The following is a 12,580-nucleotide window of genomic DNA, read 5'->3' on the forward strand; positions in this document are numbered from 1 at the left end:
CCTGTGCTATACAGTAGGACTTTAGGATTCTTTTATTTATCCATTCTATGTATAATAACTAGCATCTGCCAATCCCAAACTCCCAGTCCATCCTTCCCCAACCTCCCCCCTCCCCCTTGGCAACCACAAGTCTGTTCTCTATATCTGTGAGTCTGTTTCTGTTTCATAGATAAGTTCACTTGTGTCATATTTTAGATTCCACATGTAAATGATATCATATGGTATTTGTTTTTCTCTTTCTGACTTACTTCACTTAGTATGATAATCTCTAGGTCCATCCATGTTGCTACAAATGTCATTATTTCATTCTTTTTTTATGGCTAAGATTCCATTGTGTGTATGTGTGTGTGTGTATATATATATATGTATATATGTGTGTATATATATATATGTGTATATGTGTGTGTGTATATATATATATACACACACATATATATATATATACCACATCTTTATCCATTCATCTGTCGATGGACATTTAGGTTGTTTCCATGTCTTGGCTATTGTAAATAGTGCTGCTATGAACATATGGGTGCATGTATGTAGTGTAAGCATCCTACGGATAGAGACAAAGTTGATTAATTCCTATCTCCCAGAAATTGTAGCCTAGTGCTAGGCACAGAGCAGAGTTTCAGACTATTTACTGAATGAAATATAAAAGTTATTTTGAATTATGACATTGATACAGAAACAACAGAGTTAGAGATATTAAACCAAATTTCCCCCACAGATCCTTGATTCAGTACAGCAGGGAGGAAATAACATACAACATTCTTGGTGCAAATATGTTTTCTGTTTACTGTGGAATGTGTATTTAGTAGAAATAATAGTTCACTAAATTCTGTTTAGCAAAGGTTGTAACTAAAATGTGTTATGTATAAGAGTTTTCCTTCTGTATGTGTGCACATGAGTGTTTGCATGTGTTTGAGGGTATTATTGCCTATGGGTATTGTTTTGGCTATAACTTGTGTCTGATAAGCTTCTGAGACCTAGCCTGAGAATCTAACCATGATTTGGAAACCAGACTACACCTTTTTGAAATACATCATATTTGCAAATGTGTTCTTATCTTGTATTTACAAAAACTGACAGATGAATTTGGTGTTTGAATCTGTATAGTCTCTCTTCCTAGAAACCATCAGAGGGACAGATAGTTATATGCCTAAATGACATAGTTCTAAAGGCAGAAGACTTAAATATCTGAGATGTCAAGATCTCTCCTAGCACAATGCTAGGTTCTTGCTAAATCTTGCCTTACTATTCTTTTATTGCATATGATACTTTAGACATGAAACAAACTACAGCCTATTTTTGTAAATAAAGTTTTGTTGGGACAGAGTGCTCATTTGTTTATGTATTATCTATTGCTTTTGTGCTACAATGATAGAGTTGAAGAGTTGTGACAGAGACTGTATGGCCTGAAAAACCTAAAATATTTATTATTATCTAACCCTTTACAGGGAACTTTTGCCAACTCTGGTTTAGAGTACTAATTACACATATAATTCCATATCCATGTTAGATGGTATAACCTATTTAGCTTCATGGATGATGAAGCTGTAACTCAGAAAGTGATGAGGAATTCCCAAGATCACATAGAAGGGAAATATAATGCAGTGGGTAAAATGAAAGTTCAGGAGGCAGACTGCTTGAATTTAGATCCCATGTCTGTCTTCATCATCAAGTTATTTAACTCCTCTGTGCCTCAGTTTACTTGGTAAAATGAGCATAGCTGTAGTACCTGCCTTATAGGATTATGATGTAATGCATGTGTTTGTAAGAACTCCTTAGTAAGCATTCAATAAGTTATAGCTATTATTATATGCTCTTGTGTGGCTAGCTGGTGGTAGCATAGCCTGAGCCTAATTCTTCAGACTTCAAGTTCAGTTCTCTTTCAATTCTTATTATTTGTTCATTCATTTAGTCATTCAGTATACCTTTCTTAAATTCCTACTGTAGATCAGGCACTCCGTCAGGTATGGTTCTAATCTTTTCCCTCATTCAAACTTTTCCAAGAGTAACATTATATTTTCCTATTTATATTTTCCTTATTAGTTATAAAATGGCAAGAAAGAAATAAAAGTTCTATACAATCCAAAATGACACATTTTTGTAGTTTATTCCATTTTCCTATATTTCTTTCCTGTTTTGAAAGGTTAAATTTTTTATACTCTAGATGTAGCAGTATAGACCAGATCAATGTATAAGGGATTATCAATGTATTTTTGAATTGTTTTATCTTCAGGTAAAAGTTTTCTTTTTTTGTGACATAAAATTTTACTGACATGTTTTCTGTAGCAAAATTGACTTACCTACAGTTTTTTCCGCAGAATATTAAAAGAGTTATTACTTAAGTAGGTGCCGATGTATTTACTTATCTGATGAGTTTAAACAGGGTCAGGATGGTTAGCCTCACATAAACCCTGAATTTTCAGCACTAGCAGTATTTTAGCTTTTAAAATCACTTCTTTGACACACTTCCCACCCCATATTCTACCATTGGCAATAGGCCACCATGAAATACTGAGCACCATGGAAATAATTGGACTGTCATGTTTGCTAATAGAGTGCTTTTGAGATACATTGGGGGAGACAGTTATTAAAATGTTGGCTGTTAACGTTTGATCATCTAATCCAGGATTTAAGCATTTATCTGCTCTCATTATAATATGTGTCAGCTGTTCTTTATTGAATAACATTTACATTTAGCCTTTTCCTAAAATGCTAAAGTTCATCCTTTTCAGAGCACCTGTAAAATGTAATCATTCCTCTTACAACATCAAATAAAATTAACTACAGTTTCACTGTAAATCATCAGATAATGAAAACCAAAATGCTCCAAACCAAACTTATCTCCATAACTGCCTACGTTTTTCTTATTATTTTCCTCAGAGAAAAATTTTCAAATTAGTATTTTGCTTACCATCATTTTGCTATCAAATTATTTTGACTTGAAAAAAAATTCATTAGAATGGATGATGGGTACAGCAGAGACTAGTTAATATTCACCAATCGGTTTCCTCTTCCTAGGTTAAGTATATTTCAGGTCATTTAATCAGCTTAACCAATGTTAAGTGAGCAGACCAAAGCATAAAGGACAGGTGTGCCTTCTCTATGAGCTCTCTTTCTCTTTGCCCCTAGAGCCTGGATGCTTAAATTTGTGAAGAACAAAACCTCCCTATCAACCGTCATTGGACTGTAACCTTGCGTTAAGTGACTGAAATCACATGCTTTTGTTTGTGTGTTTGTTTGTTTGTTTTTAATGGTATCTAGCATTAAATACCCTGTCAGCTTCTTTGAGTTTCCCCATTTCTGCTCCCCTTTCGGAATAATTTTTGATGATCCTAGATAGGTATATTCTTAATTTCATAGTGTTTTATGGGATTTCATATTGAAAATCGAAGTGTATTGTCTAGCACAAAAGCAGTTAAGAAAGTTTCATCATACCCTTCATTGATATTTTTAGCACTCAGCAAACAGTTTTGCAGACATAATAGATACCATTTGACTAGTAGATATGTGTACTATCAAGGAAGCCTTGTTTCTATAGATGAAGGCTGGGACATCTAAAGATAGCCATTAGAGTATCAATCTCATCAGTGAACTCAAATTTGACCAGAGTTAGGTATTTTGAATCTTATTCTATATGATAACTTTTTAGCATATATAACCTAATTCTACTTTCTTTACCCCTAAGTCAATAACAAGAGAAGCTTATCTGCCAGCAAATCTGCAAAATGTGGTCTAAGATTCCAAAAAGCTCAATTTCTTTTGTTACCATTATTTTATTCTTGGAGCTCATATCATTACTCAGAAAGAGCTTGCTCAAACTTCATGTTCTTCTGGTTAAAGAAATTGTTTACAGTCTTTGGTTCTGCTGGTCCTTGACCCAAACTCTACATCCAGGCTACATCCTCATCCTAGGGAAGAAAGCTGAATCAGGGCTCAGACATACTTGAGCAGCATCACAGCCTTAGGCTCACCAGGATTTCAGAAAGCCCAATTCTCCCCAAAGAGCTAAACGCAAAAAAAAAAAAAAAAAAACAGAGGAAACAGAAGTGACAAGTTTAGAAGAGTATACAGAATACATCTAATATCATCACTGAAAAGACAGAATAACTCCAAGAAAAAAGTGTCAAAAACTCTGTAAGTTTGTATAGTGATTTATTGTTTTCAAGGTACCTGTATGCATATTTCATCTTTATAACAACTCTACCACCCAAATATATCTCTTTTAACATTATATATACATATCTCCAATATTTCTCATGAAGTGAAATGTAATCTTTATATATGGACAAAATTGTGATCATATTATATAGATCATTTAAAATTCCTTGTTTATTTTTATTAATAGTACAATATAAGCAGTGATCAATATTTAAACTCATACCTGCTGTACATGGAAATTATTTACTTCCATATTATAGGATTGTTTGATAATGAAATAAATTTCAAACTGATGAGTATTTGAGAGTCTACTCTCAGACATCAAGTATAAGACAGTCTCTTCCTTCAAGTGCTTATGACTGAGAGTCGTTAAAACTCATACAACAGAAAAGGCAAGTGTACAGGTTCCTATTTTTTAAATCCTGAGCAATATCAAGAACAATAGGTGGTAGAAAGACTCAGAGGGAGGAGGCAATACCTTGAGCTGATCATGGGAGGGGCAGGATTTTCATCTGGAAGGGATAGGAATAAAGCAAAACAGCAGGGAGCACGCAGAATGGAGCTGCAGAGGGCATATTGAGAGTAGCCTGAGCAGCGAGAGCCTTAAGGAGCAGTGGAGTTTCAGTAGAGCCCTCTGGCTAGAGTGGAGGTTTTGTTTAAGGAAAAATACGGGAAGGTAAGCTTGGCCAAATAATTCAGACTTTCTCCTGTAGGTTGTAAGTAATACTGAAGATTTTTCAGCAGTAGAGTAACATGATGTAGTATTTTACTTATTCCACAAATTTCATTAAATATATCAATCCATTATAAATGAAATGCTATGCTTAAAACCATTTATTTAAAACCAATTTTTTTCTTTATTCTTTTACCATATACCATATAGCTCATAGTAGTTACCAATAGTTCACATCTCTAGAACTTTTTAAGCTGTGGTTTATGCTAATAAGGAACATCCTTCAAAATGACTTACTGCAGGTTTTTAAAAAATTTCTCCTTAAATGGTATTTGAAATGCAATTGTACAGGCGATGTGAAGATTAAAAAGTTTGCAGTCAAAACGAAAGAACAAATAAAACCTTCAGCAACTCTAGAGCAAGAATCTATTCAAGAGAGTCTGAACACTGCTAAATTTCTCTAATGAAGTAATTATTTCAAGCTGTGTTTCTTAAGGAATATTAAGTAATTAAGTTTATGAGTCCTTAATGAGAGCAAAGCTAAAATAAAGCACTGTACAGAATCTTCTGGAGTGTTGTAAAACAGCCATAGAGAGTAGATGAAAGGATGTAACCTTGAAAGACCACCATCCATACTATTTTTTACTTGTGAGAGTCTTTATAGTAGGTTTAATGCTGATTTAAAATGCTATATGTCTGCAGCATTGGCCCTGGACAAAGCTGTCACTTAGGAAATTTGTTATCAATACCTCTTTCCATCACCCTTCCACCTCTTTGCCAGTAATTTTCCTAAGGGAACCAACTAATTTGATCCTATCAGTTCTCCTTCTATGTCACCTCTGTTCTGTATTTCACAGTCTAGAGCTTTACCTAACTTTAACCTCTTCATATTTAATCATATTACATTGTGCAATGAAGAACACTAGGACAAAATATCACTAAGCATGTATTCTAGTCTTGGAACCATAAACAACTAACCAGGTCATCTCAGCACCTTAATGTTTGTGGACCTCATTTCTTCTGGTGTAGAACGAGGGTACATGACTTCTTGGGGTCATCCTAGTCTAACTTTTGGTTCTAATATTCTGTGCCATGTTACTGAAGCTTAGTTAATAGTGAGACACAGATTGCTGATCAAAGTTTCAAGTGGTCTCATTCCCAGATTCCACTGACATTTAAAAAAAAAAACATTAAGTGAGATTATAAAACAGTAGGGGTCGTGGACATACTAGGTACTAAAATATGAATTTCCTCAGTTGTTTCTTGTTTTTTAAAAAAAACTCGAGAGTTATAAGTAATGTAGAATACTGACAGAGATGATATCTTTATTGTGCAGTCATGGAAACTTGACCTATTACATAAGTACTTATATATTTTTTAGTTTAAATAAAACATTTTAAGATAATTTGTGAGAATATGATAGTTCTGAGCTACTCTTTTTCTACAGATATATCAGTGAAACAAATCTGTATTCTCTTTGAATCTGGTCTATAATTATAATTAACCAGTACTTAATGGGCATTTGACACTTCAAAAATGATACCCGGGTATTAAGCAAGAAAGACTGTCTTAAAACAGTTTGCCTTTGGGTACAGACAACAGTGAAAAACTTCTGCCAGTTAGAATCCCTTATATTGAGAATACATTGTGACTGAGATGTTATTATGTGGCCTCATCTTATTCCCATTCTCCTTAATTTCAGTTTAAATAAAATCTCTAATCAACAGGAAAACCATTTTTAGCATAGAGGTAGGGAGGGGAGCTAATTCTTTACTTGAATCCTGCAAGGCAAGATTTTAAACCATTAGAGTAGCTTTGGCAGTAAACTGAATTTTAAGGATATTGAGTGCCCAGGAAAGTAGTAGAAAAGAGCATCCGTGTAGTCCCCTTTGCTTTTCTAAATTTGATGGCAAAATTGCTAATGCAGATAAGGTTGGAAAATTAAGAGAAACTATAGTACTTAGATTCATAAATTTTATATTAAACCATGTTTAATGAAAAGCAATATCAGTAACAATTCATCCTTTAAAAATATTGAACATTTGAAGTTTAATGAGATAGAAATTTTAAATTTTGTACTTTGAAAGAAGGAAAACCTTTAGAGCAATACTTTTTGTGTATAGTTGGCAGAGAAGCAAAGTGTTGGAAAGCAATCTGGCAACGTCTATTAAAATTAGAAATACCTATACCTATAGACCCAGCAATTCCTCTCCTAGGAGTTGATTCTCACAGAAATAAAGGTGCCCATATGAAAGACACTAGTACAAGGATATTTATGGCAGCATTGTTTCTAATGATGAAAAACTGGAAACAAAGCAGATGCCTATCAACAGAAGAAGGGCTAACTAAATCACAGTGCAACTACACACTGTACCATTAAAATGAATGACTTAGAGCTCTGTCAGCTAACCTAAAGGATTTTCATAAAGTATTCTTGAATGCAAAAAAACAAGATGCACGAAAATATGTGTATGAGCCTATTTTGTTTTTAAACAAAACCTGTATGCGTATACATGTATGTGTGTGTACATTGTTATATGAACACAAAGAAAAATACAAACTACGTTGTTAGCATCAATGTGGTGGAGGGTGCAGGGATTCTGATATGCATGGAAGGGAAAAACAAAAAGATGAAAAAGTCTCTAGCAGCGGAATAAAAAATCAAGAAACACAAAATTCATAGCATCAACTCGTATTTTTTGGCTCAAGTTTCTCTCACGGATATTCTTGCAAGTTTTTAAGTTATAAAAGTTCCTGTTTTGACTGACCAATGTTAAACCACTGAGAATTATCGGCCACGATCAGTTTGGCTTGACAAATGTTAACCTTTGGAACATGGTGAAAAAAATTAGATAAGTGAGATAAAGGAAGGCAATGGGAGATCTGAGGTCAAAATAACCATGGTATGACTAAAAAGAAAGGGAACCAATATCTTCAAGTGAATAAGCCAGACTAATTACATTCATAATATATAATTGTTTTTCAAGAGTAAAGAAGTAATTGATATGTCGATGAAAATAATCGATAAACCAATCTGTAATAGGAATAGAAAAGAGTTTTATTTGAGCCAAACTGAGGACTGTAGCCCTGGAGACACAGATTCAAGAAGCACCTGAATTGTGTTCCACCAGACTACAAAATGGGGGAGTCTTATAAAGGCAAAACCACAAAATTACGTAAATTGTGTGTCAAGAATTAAGATTGGATCTGGCAAGAATTAAGAGTGCATGTTAAGCAATGATTGGTCGGGGTTTGAAATGGTTATGTAGTTCCTAGGGGAGAACTTGAGACCATAATGTTGCAGCTGGCAGCTATACTAGCAGATATTATTTTGAGAATGGCTGGTGGTGTCCTTGAGTATGATGTAGTTCAGAAAGTTCAGATTCTCAGTGATACAGGAATATGTCTCAAATCACATCCACAATGGCCACCTAGATCCATTTTGAATGCCTGAACCACAGTTACTCCATTTTGATTTTTAAATGCATTGTTTTATTTAATGGTTAAAGCAGATGTACAATGAATGTTTAATAAGCCACAAAACAGGCTGTTCTAATAAGCATAAATTTTAAGTTATATCATGTATAAGCCAGAATAACTTCCCTATGCCTCAATATGTGAAAACTTCTTCTATCAGATACTAAAATAGTTTTAGTCACTGAGAAAATAATATAGTTAGCAGGCTACTCAAATGGAAGACTTCCAAACACCTTGAGTAGACAATGGTAATGATAACTATTTAATTTACCTTAGAGGGACCATTCATTTCAGGAAATCTGCATCATCTTAGCAGGTCACTGGAATTCTCTGTGCATAAGATTCACTAGGCAGTTTGAAGAAACAGTGAAGGAAAGACTAAAACTGATGATCATGTGTGCAAATATCAGGATTAAGGGTCTTGGGTAATAAAGTTTGACCAAGACCAGGGCAAAGTACTCTACACAGCTCAAGCCTGGTTCTTGAGGCATGTGACATAACTTCCTAAAAGAATATAGCTACTTGGGGTGGAAAAAAGAGTTTCATCACTTAGAAATCCAATTGCCTAAGGTGACTGAAATCAGTGTCACATTGAGAGAAATTTCTCTGTTGGAGTGGAAGGAGCTATGGTTCCCAGGGCATGAGTTGGAGAAGGATGGTAGCACCTACAACAATGAACAATTAGGAGCAACTGGAGAAGAGTCATAAACTACTACAGCGGTAATGGCTGAGGTGGGGGAGTAGAAGGTTAGGAGCAATAGTGAATTGATATTGGGGGCTGAGATAATATGAACCCTCGGAAAAGGTTGTTGATGAGGATTTTCTCCTGATTTTTCCAGTCTCATTTAAGGAGTGAGTGGAGTTGAAATTTCTCTAACGGTGGGTCTGGAGCTGAGTGCTTCCAGGATTGCAATTCAGGTCAGTGATTTTCCTTATGGCTAGTGTATAATAGAAGTAATATTTCTGCATTTGTTTATTTGTTTAACAAATATGTATTAAGATTGTCCACTGGCAGATTTTACTTTGTGCAAGTATGAACCAAGCAGGTAGACTGACTATGCATTAACACCTGGCCCCCAACCCAGGAGCCCTAGCTCTTCCTGAGTACAATGTTCCAGTTGCCTAACTTGCCCTCCATACCTGATGACTGGATCAGGAATAGCTTTTTCGATGAATCCATCTTTCTCTGTATCTGAGATTTACCTACAACCCTGGCTTATCTCTCAATAGTCCCTTCTTTTCATCTTGCAGAAATCATCTTGATCCTTTGGTTTTCTGATATTCCCAAATCCAATCCACAAAACTGTTACGGACTAAATTTTTTTTTTTTTACCCATTTGCTATTATTTTGATGCGATTTTGGAGGGAGGGATAATAAATATGACAGGAAGATACCTTATATTGGTAACAGAATAGATGGTGGTCAAGTGTAGAGCAGAGGCAGAAACGGAGGTGAGGAGATTAAATAGGCTACTTCAGTAGTCCAAGCCAAAAGATTTTGCTTTTCTGGTTTTTTATTTGAAATAAAAAGTTTTTATTTTAATATATCAAAGGAAAATTGGAATTGGAAAAAGTAAAACGGTAAAAAAAAGTTACAAAGAGTAACTTAATACCTTATCAAAACCTTAACAGTGAGTCATTATTTCAGAATTTTTATCACTGGATTTAATCATTTTTTATATCAGATATAAAACAGATATCATCTGTTCTCAGTTGAAAATGTTACTGCTGATGCTATGCTTTTATTAGCATATTAAATATTTTAAATATATTTTTGATATCTAAGTTTATATAATTATCTCAAACATCTATTTTGATAAGACTGTCTTTGGCAGTTACATAAGTGCTGCAGTCACACCAGATAGACTCATATTCATGCAATTAACAAAAAGGAATACCTTTTTTTAATAAAGGTGCACCAACCAACAAAATTTAAGAGGAAAGCAAAAAGTAAGCTGAAAATTTCAGAAGTTGAGCCTGGAAAAATGGAAGTTCAATAGGGCATGGCTGGAAACACAGTCAAAGGCTTCATATTCAGTCAAAACCTGAACTCTGCCTATAACTGCCCCTACAAGTGTGTGCCTATTTCTTTTGGCTGTTTAGTCCAATTTCATTATACTCACCATAGGTGTTTGAAGAAAACAGAAAAGCCGAAACTAATGAGTGTGTGTAGAGTTGTAAATCTGTATAATGGCCAGAAGCTATTGCTATGTTGTTTTCTGTAGTGGCTCAGATCACTTTTTCTCTGCTTGAAATAATTACTGTCGTTAGTGATGCACGTTCCTGAATTTAATATATCTAGGTTTATGCTGTCATCCATCACTGTGCAAACATCTTCTATCTTCTCTACTATCATGAAAAGTTTCTTTAAGTTTTAAGATATTTTACAGACCCAGTGATGAGTTTTAACTATGAGAAATCACCGAGCAAAAATTCTACCTCTCTAAGTTTTATGTATATTATGGTAGTTATATTAGTATTTTTTTTTTTGCCAAAACTTGAGAACAGTGAATGCTAATAAGCTCCACACAACACATCATCATTCTCTCGTGTCATATGATCTTATAACACAATAAATTGTTACCACTTAATAAAGGCCTTGGTTTGATAATTTTCTAGTCTTCTTAAAAGGGAGACTTTTACATAACTTTGTTACATAGCTCTGTTCAGGATTTGGCCGTCATCTTTTTCTGTTGTTCAAGTATAAGCAAGATGATTTCCCTGTACTCAGTAGTGAAGTGTGGGCAAGGAGACACTCCTAGCTTCACGGCTCTCTCCGGCTTCCCCTCCTGTGGTTATTCTGAGGTGTTCAAAAGTATGACCTTTCTGAGATGTGTCTCTTCTCCTTCCCCATTTTTATCTGTAACGTCCCTTTTCTTAGCCATTTTGTCTCTGTCTTGCTCAATTTAGATTCTCTGAGTAAGCTCTCCTGTTTGTAGGGCTTTGTCCTAGAAGAGAGCTTCACTTGGCTAATTTCAAAAGTTCTTACAACCCTTATCACTCCACCACCACCTGAATTTAATTTTGTGTTCCCCTGGCTCTTACCCATTAGCTCTACTATAGATTTGTCTGCTCCTCTCAGATCAGTCAGCTGAGCTTTCTCTGTAGAGTAGAGACACTGCTTTAGAAGTGAATACATGCTAACAATTTAGTTTCTGGGATTCTTAGAAGTCTTTTTGCTTTACCTTTGTTTTTTGTTGGGCATTTCACTAATACCACACTTGTCTTGCTGTAGCTGTTTTGCTGCACCTACTTATATTTTGGAGTCTGTGGTGATAACAAGTCATTTAGTTTGTTGTATTTAGCTTTTGTCTGTGGATTTTTTTCTTTGCTATCTTATTTACTTGGATTCTGAGGAGGTTTGGGAATTTACCCAACGAGGTTGCCCACTATAGCTTTCAGTCTTGCTCCAATTTCCCTTTTTATTTCTTCCTGACTTTGGTTTGCTAAATAATATTTTTCTAGGAATTTGTCCTTTTTGGGTTTTTTTGCGGTACTCAGGCCTCTCACTGTTGTGGACTCTCCCGTTGCGGAGCACAGGCTCCGGACACACAGGCTCAGCGGCCATGGCTCACGGGCCCAGCCGCTCCGCGGCATGTGGGATCTTCCCGGACCGGGGCACGAACCCGTGTCCCCTGCATCGGCAGGCGGACTCTCAACCACTGCGCCACCAGGGAAGCCCTGCCCATTTTTTATTTCATTTTATTGAGAAATATAACACACATACAGAAAAGTGCACAAAACAAAATGTACAGCTTATGAGTTTTCATAAAGAGAAACTCCAGGTAACCATAACCCAGCTCAAGAAATAAAATTAGTATTTTCTAATTTCCATTTGCCTTCCTCTGACCCTTGAATTAATTAGAACTGTGCTATTTAATTTCCAAATATTTGGGGATTTTTCCAGATATTTTACAGTTATTAGTTTCTAGTTTAATTTCATTATGATCAGAGAACATCTTTTATGTTAATCATTTAAAATCTGTTAAGCCTTTTTAAAGGCCTAGTATATGGACTATTTGGTGATTGTTTCATGTACAATTTTTAAGATTGCATACTCTGATGCTGCTGGATGAGGTATCCTGTAAATATTAATTAGGTCAATTTGGTTCATAGTCTTGTTTAGGTCTTTATATACTATCTGATTTTCTATCTACTTGTTTTATGAATTACTGAGCTAGAATGATAAAATCTACAACTATACTTCTACATTGCCTATTTCTGCTTTTAATTCTATCATGAATTTTGAAGCTCTGTTGT

The 12,580-nt window shown here is 35.0% G+C and overlaps 1 long non-coding RNA gene across 1 annotated transcript; it reads left to right on the top strand.

The window, feature by feature from the left end:
• The first annotated feature begins 437 nt into the window (after positions 1–437).
• Positions 438–11,828, top strand: LOC113609879 (uncharacterized). The gene is made up of 3 exons (XR_003428857.1): positions 438–3,241; positions 3,925–4,146; positions 9,160–11,828. It is a non-coding gene; the product is annotated as an uncharacterized LOC113609879 (long non-coding RNA).
• Positions 11,829–12,580: the final 752 nt, after the last annotated feature.

The sequence above is a fragment of the Aethalodelphis obliquidens genome, unplaced genomic scaffold, assembly GCF_003676395.1.
Source record: "Aethalodelphis obliquidens isolate GAN/ISIS:26980383/991018 unplaced genomic scaffold, ASM367639v1 scaffold3, whole genome shotgun sequence".
Classification (NCBI taxonomy): domain Eukaryota; kingdom Metazoa; phylum Chordata; class Mammalia; order Artiodactyla; family Delphinidae; genus Aethalodelphis; species Aethalodelphis obliquidens.